Source organism: Nicotiana tomentosiformis, chromosome 7, assembly GCF_000390325.3.
Source record: "Nicotiana tomentosiformis chromosome 7, ASM39032v3, whole genome shotgun sequence".
Taxonomy (NCBI): domain Eukaryota; kingdom Viridiplantae; phylum Streptophyta; class Magnoliopsida; order Solanales; family Solanaceae; genus Nicotiana; species Nicotiana tomentosiformis.
Window position 1 is genome coordinate 48,571,210 of NC_090818.1, and position 11,932 is coordinate 48,583,141.

The 11,932-nt window shown below is 34.3% G+C and overlaps 1 long non-coding RNA gene across 1 annotated transcript; it reads right to left on the bottom strand.

The window, feature by feature from the left end:
• Positions 1-4,987: 4,987 nt before the first annotated feature.
• LOC108943521 (uncharacterized) lies at positions 4,988-9,994 on the bottom strand. Its single transcript, XR_011409682.1, has 2 exons — positions 9,649-9,994; positions 4,988-9,528 (listed from the first exon to the last, which is right to left on the bottom strand). It is a non-coding gene; the product is annotated as an uncharacterized lncRNA (long non-coding RNA).
• Between the last annotated feature and the right edge of the window lie 1,938 nt (positions 9,995-11,932).

An 11,932-nucleotide genomic window follows, 5' to 3' on the forward strand; every position in this document is an offset into this window, starting at 1 on the left:
GATTAAATGCAGTAAGTCACATTAGAGGGATATAAATAGAAAATAGACTTTGGTTAGCTTTTCAAAAGTGCTAGACTGTTTTGTTCAGCTATTATTCGTAGAGTAATTTCTCGTATGGTCACTGAACTAATAGAAATTGTCTGTAAAAGTCACTTTACTTTGCTTTGTAACTGGAAAGTCGTTATACTTTGCACATTGTAACTCAAAAGTCACTCAGCATTTTTAGGGCTTTATTAAACATTATTTTTCATATTTCTTTTCAGCCCAACCATTTAAAAAAATCAAAAAATCTATTTAAATCATGACTCGACCGTTCCATGACCCGACCCATTTTCTCTTATTTCTGTTATAAAAAACGTAAATTTTACTTTGTTGTAGTGTATTATATTGGTTCTCAATATAGTTATACTGAATGTATGCATTGGTTTAAGCAAAGTATTAAATAGAGAATAAGAAATTAATCTTAACAAACTAGAGGAGTTAAATTTGAAAGTGAAACAAGAAAATTAGTAGCGTTGAAGTGGAAGAAAATATAAAGGAGGAAGGAAAAATAAAAAAAGTATTTATGCTTGAAAATTTGACTAAGAAATATTAATATAAGAGTAAATTAAAAGATAATATCCTCGATGTTTTAGAACAAGAACACGCATTGCTTATAGTAAAGATAATGTTACTAGACAATCATTTCTAGTCGAACTGATTTAATACTTTGCTTAAACCAGTATGTTGAAAACCAAGATAATTAACAGCAAAGTAATATTTACGTTTTTTGTAATAAAAATTAGAGAAAGTGGGTCGGGTCAAAGAGCGGGTTGAGTCACGGTTTAAATGTGTGTGTTTTTATTGTCTAAATGATTGAATTAAAAAAAATATGAAAAATAATAGTATTTAATATGGCTTAATTGTGTTGAGTGACTTTTGAGTTACAATGTGCAAAGTATGATGATTTTTTGGTTACAAAATAAAGTAAAGTGACTTTCATAAATAATTTTTATTAGTTTAATGAACTTCTGAGAAATGGACTCATTATTGGCATGTATTGGACCGTTTAAGTGATGTATATTGCTAGCATTCTACAGTAAAAAGGGAAACTAAATTGTACTTGGCGAATGAAGGAAAAGAGCCGTTATAGGAAAGCTAATATACTTTGGTATGTTGTCCTTAGACAAGGCTATGTCTTATGGACAGGACCTGTTTATGTGAACAAAGAGTCTCACACCCGATAATGCTTTTTGTGCTAAATCATAATTTGACTACACCAACACAAATTGAGATTCAAACTCATCTACTTGTATAACAAACTCAATATTATTATTATTTGTTTAGTGTATTCCTATCTTTTTGTGCTTTTTGCTGAATTTGTAGTTGGATACATTTCAACCTAAATTTTTTATATCTCTAAGGTGAATATTTGTTGTTGTTAGTAAGTAACAATTTACTGAAACCATCTCTTTTGCCTTTTTATATAGCAATTGACTGTGGTGGGCAGGAACGGCGTGTTGAATCATGAATTTAGCTATGCATGCATATCATCATTTTGTCGAGACTTTATTAATGACAAAGTGCTGTGTACATTTCCTTTATTTTTTTCTGTGTCTAATTGTAAATCTAGCACGTAGGTAGATATTCTAGCTGATAATGGATAAAATCATTTGTAATACCGAACTTAAAAATGCAAGATTTTGTGTCTATTGATTCAAATGTATTTCCTGCAGTCGTAGTACTGATATGCTTTATCATATCCAATACACCAAAAAATTAAACGCCGAAAAATGTAAATGTTGGGCGCGTGCAAAAACGGGCCACACACCATCTTGTATTCTCACTAAATATCCAGGTGATATATGACTTTTAGTTTGGTTTTCGAAAAAATAAGAATCCGTTTGTCCATAAGAATTTTTCATTTTTTCCGAAAGTCATCTTCAAATATTTTTTAGTTAATACATTAAACTGAATTTTTGAAGATGAGTTTCAAGTTTGAAAAAGTAGTTTTAACCACTTTTTCAAGTGAACAATATTATCTTTCACAAAATAACAATTTTTTTTTTTAAAATGAAATGCATATTCAAATAAAATTTCAATTTTCAAATATATTTTTTCAACTTAACTTCAAAAATTATGTATTTCAAAGTCATTTGCTAATTTGAATGTCTAACTTACAAAATATGTCAAGTTTAAAGGTCTATCTAGGTTTAGGTATTTGGCCTTTCTGAATTTATTTCGAAGCATGACATGTACCTTTTTGTCTTTTTAACTCTTTTTTTTTTAAATTCCGTTCAAGAATCTCTCTCATCATATTTCTATCACATTTTTCTCTTTCCTAAATTTAATTTTTATTGTTCACTCTGTTCAAGAATCTTTTCCATCTCCGAGAACTTCTCCATCACTTTTTTGTCATCCCAAAAGTCATCTTTTCCCTTTTCAAAAGTTTTTTTCCCCACCATTACATTTATACATATCACATTTATATCTAAAAAATAAGGGTGAATAAAAAAACAGTAAAATTAAGACTTGAATGTTGGTTATTTCCTTTAATTTTCAATAAATTAGCCAAGAACTCCATAGAAGAAAAAGAGAGCCCTCCACTAAGATGAAACATCTCCTTGGAAACTTTTTTGATAACGTGTTTAATGCATCATATTGCTATACCGTTTTGATGAACATTTTTCCTGAATTAGCATATATATGACCAATCACTAAACGAGAATTCAGTATTTCAGGCTGAACATGCTTGCTTGTGTATTAGGTCCATTTTTCAATCATACTATTTTATATAATGTACATCTATTCTTATGGCTTTCTTGATTCTTGCACCTTTTCGTCTTTTATTTTTATTACTGGATCGGAGGTGCACGAAGAGAAGAATGGGTTGCTCTAGTAGTAAGCAGCCTTCACTTTCAACCAAGAGGTTGTGAGTTCGAGTCACCCCAAGAGCAATGTGGGGAGTTCTTGGATGGAGGGAGCCGATGGTCTATCGGAAACAGCCTCTCTATCCTAGGGTAGGGGTAAAGTCTGCGTACACACTACCCTCCCCAAACTCCACTAGTGGGATTATATTGAGTTATTGTTGTTGTCGTTATTGATCGAAGGTGCACAGAGAGTTTGAGATGTAAGAGACTACGTGAAAGAAGAAGAAAATTGATTTTACTTGTTATCGCGAGTGAGACACTCCCTCCATTTCAATTTAGACGAGATAGTTTGACTCGACACGAAATTTAAGAAAAAAGAAAAAGACTTTTGAAACTTGACGGAAGGAGTACATTACATGAGTTTGAGTGAATAAACCAAAGAAGCAAAAAATAACTGGAATTGTTAACATTTTAGTACGCACGCCAACATACCCAATAGAAATGTGACCAAAACGAGTAAAATATCACTTGGTGCAGATGCCTTTGATGTAGACATTGACATCATTACCTTGTTAAGCTTTCCCGTTTTTGAAAAATATCAGAAACATAATCACTAGGTATTAACAATTCCTATACACTATAACAAAAAAACAAATACCTCAAACAATGCAAATCAAAAAATTTAAATCAATTTATTCAGAGGATACGATTTAAACGTAAATCTTGAGTGATCGTCCAACGTGACTAGGATAAAAGAAACAACTGTACTACGAACAACCAATAACGCAATGTTACTAATCTTGTGTACACTTCCAAGAATCAGGGAAGAAAATGACAAAGATGATACTGGGATAGGTCTAAAATATTCACTTAAATATACTTCTGAGTAGGTTTAGTCCTTTAAATTTGCCGAAACTGAACATTTTTTTGTGTCCATCAACTATTTAACAAACTCCAATAGTTAGATTAATTGCGAATTATGAAAAAATAAAAAGAGACAAGATATAACTAGAAACACCAACAGAATCCCATCAAATCCAGAAACTACTACTAAATCCCAAAAACTACTACTATACCAAAAACTGCATCAGATATCAGAAATAGACAACCAAAAAAAGCATAAACTGCAAAAACTATACCTCGTAATCAGACGCGGATGTAGCGTTTTGGCAACGGGTTCAACTGAACTCATAATTTTTGATGCGGAATAAAAATTTGTATGTAAAAATTTATTAAAATTACAAAAATATTAGATATGAACCCATAACTTTAACATTATAATGGGTTCAATGCCAAAAATCTTTAAGTATTTAAATCCTGGATCCGCCTCTGCTCGTAATGTGAGTTTCTGGTTCTCGTTAATCCTAATAACCAGTGTTTTGCCAGAATAATTGACAGAGACCGAAGTGCCAAGGGTATACTTGGAAACTAATTTATCCCGTGATAAATTTATATCGTCAATAAAACATAATATAAATTTAGTACCACATTATATCTCACCTTATCCAACATACCAAACGACCCATTAAGGTATTATTTAGACCTACCTCCAAACATAAGACACCATTTTTGTCATTTTCCCGAATCAGGGTAAAGGAAACATCTGAACAGCACAAGCGAACACAGCAAACTTTGGCTGTCTATGTTAATGCTCTTCCTTTATCATAGATAAAGTATCAATTAACATCTGCACATTATCTCTAGGCAAAGCACTTTAAGTTATGAAACAAGCACCGAAATCCACACTCGTCAGCTCATCTGATAACTAGTTGCAAAGATGTTCAAGAAATTGAATTGTCAATCAGAAAGGTTCAGTTTTAACATTCATCTTCTCTAGGAAAAAGAAAGGCAAATTGCTCAGATCTATTTTGTTTTCAGACACAGAATGGAAGTATTGAAAACAGTGATCTTTGTTATGGTAAATAGAGTACATTTGTTATATTGAATTCATTGACCTCTGCTTCACCAATTTCTATCTCCCTATAAGGTGGTAATGGGACTGAACTTAGAACTAAAGGAAGACAAATCACATTAACTGATGGTAGAATTCAGGAGCTCAATAAAGCCTGTATAGTGTATGAGCTACCGAATTATGCAGAACTAAGAAAGAGGAGTTACTCAAATGAACAAGTGAAACAAACAAGATAAAATATCCCTTAGAAACTATATTTCAGCAATGAACATCTTCAGTCTACTACTTCTGATATTGATAACAAGTCTTCATTGGGATTCCTAAAAGTCACAAAATCCAGAAACAAGTCATCACTGGCAAAATACAACACTGCGTATCCCACAAGTGGGGTCTGGGAAGGGTAGGATGTACGCAGCCTTACCCCTACCTCGGAAGGGCAGAGAGACTATTTCCGATATCACTGGCAAAATGAATCCTCAAAATGCCATCAAAGGATTTTTCAAACCCAATTTTTTTTTTCTTCATGAGAAACTAAGATACCATAACATTTGGTATGTGCCACAAGGGTAAGTCCAAAAGTAAAAGTAGTAGTAAGCAGTTACATAGAGAAGTTAGAGTTTCAGGATTACATGAGCAGCTTATCAAAAACTCAATATAAGGCGACGTTCCTCATATCCTGAGGCAGGAAACTACCAGCAGCCTTGGAAATCTCGCTCCTGGAAGACAAACACAGAATTGGTGGAGGATCTTGGGCAACCTAACAATTCCCCAGCCAATTGAAATAAATATTGAGACACACAGTTCATTGAACATCTCTTGCACCTTCTCGTCTTTGATATGATAATGAACTTCTCCAGAACAGTCGCTCTCTTTAACAGAAATTCTGAAAGTTTGAAAAGCTTGTCATTGCCCTGTTTCAAATGATCCGCCAAACACCCAAAGGAATTAGCAATCCTAACATTCTTGAGGTTGGGAAATACAAAGCATGTAATCCAACTCTGCAAATCAATATTATCTCCTTTAGCCAAATATCTTGATTCAATTCGGCACCGAGACTTATAAAAATGCATATTATGCATGTCTATGTTGATTGTCTCAACATAAGGGAAGGCTCGCAAAAGGCCAGCTGCTCCGTACAAATTAAACTTTTCCATCTGCAACTCTAGCATTAGATATTTGCATTTCAATTCTGGAATCAGCACACCTTTGAACTGCAACATGCATAGGACCTCTGTGAACCAACTTGCAATTGTTAGATCGGTTGCACAACTCAACTTTTGAAGATAATCTTGGACGAGAATACTAAAAACTTGATTGATAGTCCCGACAACTATCTTCCTCATCATCAACTTCTTCACCATGATCATCCTGGATGTCTTTGATACATGTAATGTTGAAGGTAAGCTTAGCATTAACCACCGAGGACACATCTACAAGCCTACACTTGAAATCATCAAGACTTCCTGATATCTCCAAATGCTGAAGATAGGGAGCAACAATTTCCAAGGACTGATCACTTCCATCGTCACCATAATTTATCAATTTCAGTGTCTTCAATTTTGAAGACCTAATTTCCAGGCGTGTAAAACCCTTAAAAAAGTTAAATTCCATAGTTTCCAAAGCAGGACAACCTAACAGTAAGTTCACAATATGGTCATCGGATAACACCATACACTTGAATGTTATGCTCTTTAGTGACTTCCACGATATGACCACACCAGCATCGAAGTAACAAAATCCCAAAACTAATGTTATCAACGACGAACAGGTGTAGAAAAATTCAGGCAATGGACAGGCATCATCCTCAGAATATGACCAAAGCACAACATTTTCCACTTTCTTTTCAACAGCAAAACTAATCCACCTGCTGAGTGCGGACTTCTATTCATTCGGGTCATGGAAGTGGAGCACGAATTCTTTTATTTTAGGAGAAACCGAATGAGCTAATATGTAATTATGGCCAATATTTTGGCTAATGGAGTCCATCGCACATAAGCATAAGTATCTTTGCAAAGTGTAGAATTTGTTGGCAATATTCTTTGGGACCCAAAGATATTGCATTGTGTGTTGGACATTATTTGCACAAGTTGTATCTCTTCTTTTACACCTAAAAGGCCAAGACTTTTTTGCCTATAAAAGGGAAGGCCATTAGTTCATTTTAGATACACCAACAAGAGTTGTCTTCAATTCTTGTTTCTTCCTTTCTTCCTTTATTAAGAGTGTTTTGTATGAGAGTTAGTATTGGGAAACACTTGTGTGAACCCTTTCTTTGGAGTGATCTTGTGAGGTTATTCTCTTAGGGAATTTGGAATTAATTAGAGTATTTACTCTAATTTTGTACTCTCTTTTGTACTCTTATTGTTATAGTAAATTGCTCCTCTCCGCTTGTGGACGTAGGTCACTTTGACCGAACCACGTTAAATTTGTATCTTCTTTATCTACTTTAATTGTCGTTGTTATCGACTTCCATTGTCTTTGTTATTGCCATTATACCGTTGTTTGGCTATATTCCGCACTACCCGGGTTTCCGATCATAACAAATTGGTATCAGAGCCGGATCTAACCGGATTTGTTTCAGTAGCCAATATGACTCTAACAAAGACCTATGTTGAGAAATTTGACCGAAGTGCAAACTTCGGAATGTGGCAATTAAAGATGGAAGCTATCCTAATTCAAGATGGCTTAGACTTGGCGTTGCAAGGAAAGGAGAAGAAGCCGGATAAAATGACGGATGGGGAGTTTGTCGTCATAGACAAAAGGTCAAAAGCAGGTATCATTTTAAATCTCTCAAATGAGGTTTTACGTGAAATTTCTGTAGAAACCACAACCAAAGGCATGTGGGAAAAATTGAAAACCTTATATATGAAGAGGACGGTGGAAAATAGACTTTACCTGAAGCAGAAACTTTATACAATTCATATGGGTGAAGGTACCTCTATTCTTTCCCATCTTGACACCTTTGATTCCATTCTTATGGATTTGAGTAATATAGATGCTAAAATTAAAGATGAGGATCAAGCCGTGTTACTGCTTTGTTCTCTACCCCATCTTTTAAGCATATAAGAGATACTATGCTTTATGCAAAGGATAATATCTCTTATAAGGATATTAAATCTATCTTAAAATCAAAAGAACAGATAGATAGTGATATTACTGGGGAAACTAATGGAACTCAAGCGGGAGTTGACTTGTTTGTTAGGGGCAAATCTGACTCCAATTCCAGATACAATAATTTAGAGTGTCGCTATTGTCATAAGAAAGGTCACAATATTTCTGAATGCTATAAACTGAAAAATAAAGAAAAGCATAAAGAAAGAAAAAATGAGCACAAAAATACTGACACCGCCGAAGCTAGTGTAGCAACTGATGAGATTGAGAGAACTATATTTTTAGCAACTGAAACTAGTTTCAGATTAGACAATGAGTGAATTTTAGATTCCGGTTGTTCATATCATATGTGTCCTAGCAGGGACTTGTTTTCTACATATGATTCAGTTGCAGGTGGAGTTGTCCAACTAGGTAACAATGTTACTTGTAACGTTATTGGCACATGTACAATTCGGGTCAGAATGCACGATGATGTAGTGAGAACTCTCACCAATGTTAGATATGTTCCTGAGTTGAAGAAAAATCTCATATCTTTAGGCACTTTAGAATCTCTTGGGTGCAAATTCACTAGTGAAGGTGGAGTTTTAAAAAAATTTCAAGATGCTCTTGTGATCATGAAAGCACACAGATCTGGTTCGTTGTATACTTTATTGGGCTCCACTGTTATAGGCCCTATTACAGTTTCGGTATCAGACAACTTGCCTGATTTTGATGGCATTAAATTTTGACATATGCCCATTGGGGCTTTTGCGAAGAAGGTGGAGAAAATTTACTATATCAACCAAAATTAGGCCAAGGTGGAGATTTGTAATTATGGCCAATATTTTGGCTAATGGAGTCCATCTCACATAAGCATAAGTATATTTGCAAAGTGTAGAATTTGTTGGCAATATTCTTTGGGACCCAAAAATATCACATTGTGTGTTGGACATCATTTGCACAAGCTGTATCTCTTCTTTTACACCTAAGAGGCCAAGACCTTTTTGGCCTATAAAAGGGAAGGCCATTAGTTCATTTTAGATACACCAACAAGAGTTGTCTTCAATTCTTGTTTCTTCCTTTCTTCCTTTATTAAGAGTGTTTTGTATGAGAGTTAGTGTTGGGAAACACTTGTGTGAACCCTTTCTTTGAAGTGATCTTGTGAGGTTATTCTCTTAGGGTATTTGGGATTAATTAGAGTGTTTACTCTAATTTTGTACTCTCTTTTGTACTTATTGTTATAGTAAATTGTTCCTCTCCGCTTGTGGACGTAGGTCACTTTGACCGAACCACGTTAAATTTGTATCTTCTTTATCTACTTTAATTGTCATTGCTATCAACTTCCATTGTCTTTGTTATTGCCATTATACCATTGTTTGGCTATATTCCGCACTACTCGGGTTCCCCATCAAAACATAATACATAGTCAACACAGGACACGTATTCTTCATTGTAAAGTTGACAATTGAAATAGAAACTATAAAGTGAAGTCCAGAGATAGCGCCACCTTTTCGAGAAAGCATGCGTTATGAATGCCTCCTCTATCGGCATGAGAGAGAGAATGTGATGGAGAAGAGAATCCGGTAACTCACTGATTCGGTCTACAGTTGTTGAATCGTTTGAAGCCATCTTTGGTTAAGGGTTTTGATAATTTTCCGGTGGCCCTCGTTTCACCACAGCCTTCAAATCCAAATAATACTTGAAAAGATGAGATTTTTATAGTATGTCAATGGAAGAAGACATACAACACGGTGGATATGCATAGAGAAATCAAAATCAGTAGGAAATTTGAGCAGTTACCAGTAGCCCAGATTGATTAAGGAAATATCCAGAACAAACTGCTGAAATTGTATTTCTCCCGACCGGCGAAGAGGTGTGACCGGAGTTGAGGAAACAGGAAAGTACTACGATTAGTATTTGATGCAATATATACTTTAAATTTGTGAACTAAATATGCTTAGCATTTCGTTCGCATTCTTCCGCTGGTTTTCCCAGGTTCCGTTGAAACACTTTCTGAATTATAAACTTAATTGTACTATAAAAGCAACAAATCAGAGTAGTGCAGCGGAAGTGTAGTGGGAACCTTCATGTCCCAGGATCGAAACCTGTCTCTGGTAAGTAGTACAGTGAACTTCCGAATACCATATTTTTATCGCGTGTTTATTCCTTTTTCTATATTGTTATCTCTAAAGTAAAAAAGTTTATTCGATATGACAAGAAATATTTATAGTAATTTTACTATAACTTCTAGAAAATATCAATTTTATTTCAGAAAAGTTAAAGAATATATATTCACTCACAGCAAAAATTAGATATTTTCGTTGTCATACTCCCAAGTCCCTTTTTTTGGGCACGAATGAACAACTTATCGTTTATTGCGAAGCAAGTTAAGAATTATAGTTTTTTTTTTCAAGTGAAATAATTCTCCACTACTTTTATCTATGGAGATGATATTCCCCTAGAAAAGAAAAGAACTAAAAGAACGAAGTTTCTCTTTTTTGATTTCTATTTTAATAGATAGAGATTCCGTAATCTAACTTTTCACCTTTAGTACATTCTATGAAAAATAGCTTCCAAAATTCAAATGCTTGTAGTTTTGGAATAAATTGGAAAAAGCCGAAATTGTGAATCATAATATAATTGATAATTTCAAATTTTACCTCCTCCTCTCGAAAAAATGACCTATCTAAAGTTATAGAGTTTGGAATTCGAATCACAATTTCACCTACAAAACTGTATTAAGTTACTAGAAACACTCATAATCCTAAACTTCACAAACAAAGTTTGGTGTGGTTTCTCACTAGGACTCCAAAGGGAAGCATAAAGGAAGTAAATAATAGTGGAGCAGAGAAAGACTTTCTTTTTTCTTCTTTTTTTTCCCTTTAAGTAACTAAAAAGTGGAGGGTGAATTAGCTTTTTAAGGAGAAAAAAATCCCAAAAACTCTCAGTGCATTACACTTTTTTCCACACTACTCAGAACAAAGGAAGTTTGACTAAGGAATTTACACCAATTGTCTTTTGTTCAAGCTTTGGCAATTATACAAATGCAATCAAGCAAATAGAAACTCCGAACTTGAGGAACTTGCACTTGTGAAGAGGTTTCCGAATAGCTAAGTGGATGTACATAAGACACAATTTACAACAGATATTGCCGGACTGCGATTAGTTTTCCAATCAAATCACTTGAACCAAGTTATACAACAACTTGATCAAGAACAGACAGCCCTTAGGATGTGTGTAGTTTTACTAAATGCAGAATGTTGGGACACTGGATTGTAAATGCCTAATAATTTATTAATTTAGAACTTCGGCGGATATAGTTATACAAAGAACAACAACCTACGCACCTGCAACAAGAAACAAGATGAACATATTCAACTAGTGACACCAAACACATGAATCTATTTTGTTGATAGTTGAGCCAGCATCAATGCTCAAGATTTAGACGAGCAAACCTGAAAGTTGCATGTAAATCAGACATAATGCAAGACAGTTTATGTCACAAATCCAGGTAAAGTACAAACAGTTGGTTGGCCTTCTTTGCCCTTACTAATAAGAAATAGTCCTGGAGATATCTCATCTCAAAAGAAAGAGAAGGCCAGAATCTTGAGCAGTAGAGGCAGAAAGGTAAAGCAAACTACTTAATACCATTATGAGCTAATGTTAAAGTAAATCATGACAGCTCCAGATGCATGGAAAAGAAAAACTTTTGACCTTGAGTTTTCAAAAATTTCACTAACCATGAACCAAGCAAAACACTGATAATAGAAAGATCAAGCAATGAAAGAAATAAATTAAAAATTATAAAAGCCAACTAGATATCGAACTTGCTATTTATGATTTATGATTTATCTCCTGCAGTATAAAAAGAACATAAGCCCACAACAAATTCCAGTACAGGAATTGGACCAAATACGAGTAACCCAAGGAGCTTAATAAAGGAGGCCGGAAAAATACAGCACAATATACTTTTCTTTGTTAATTTACGCAGTATAATCATTTAGTTTACATACCCAAAAATCATAAAACCAATGCAGACAAATGGAAGACAGATGACATAAATGGGGTAGATTAAAAACAGGAG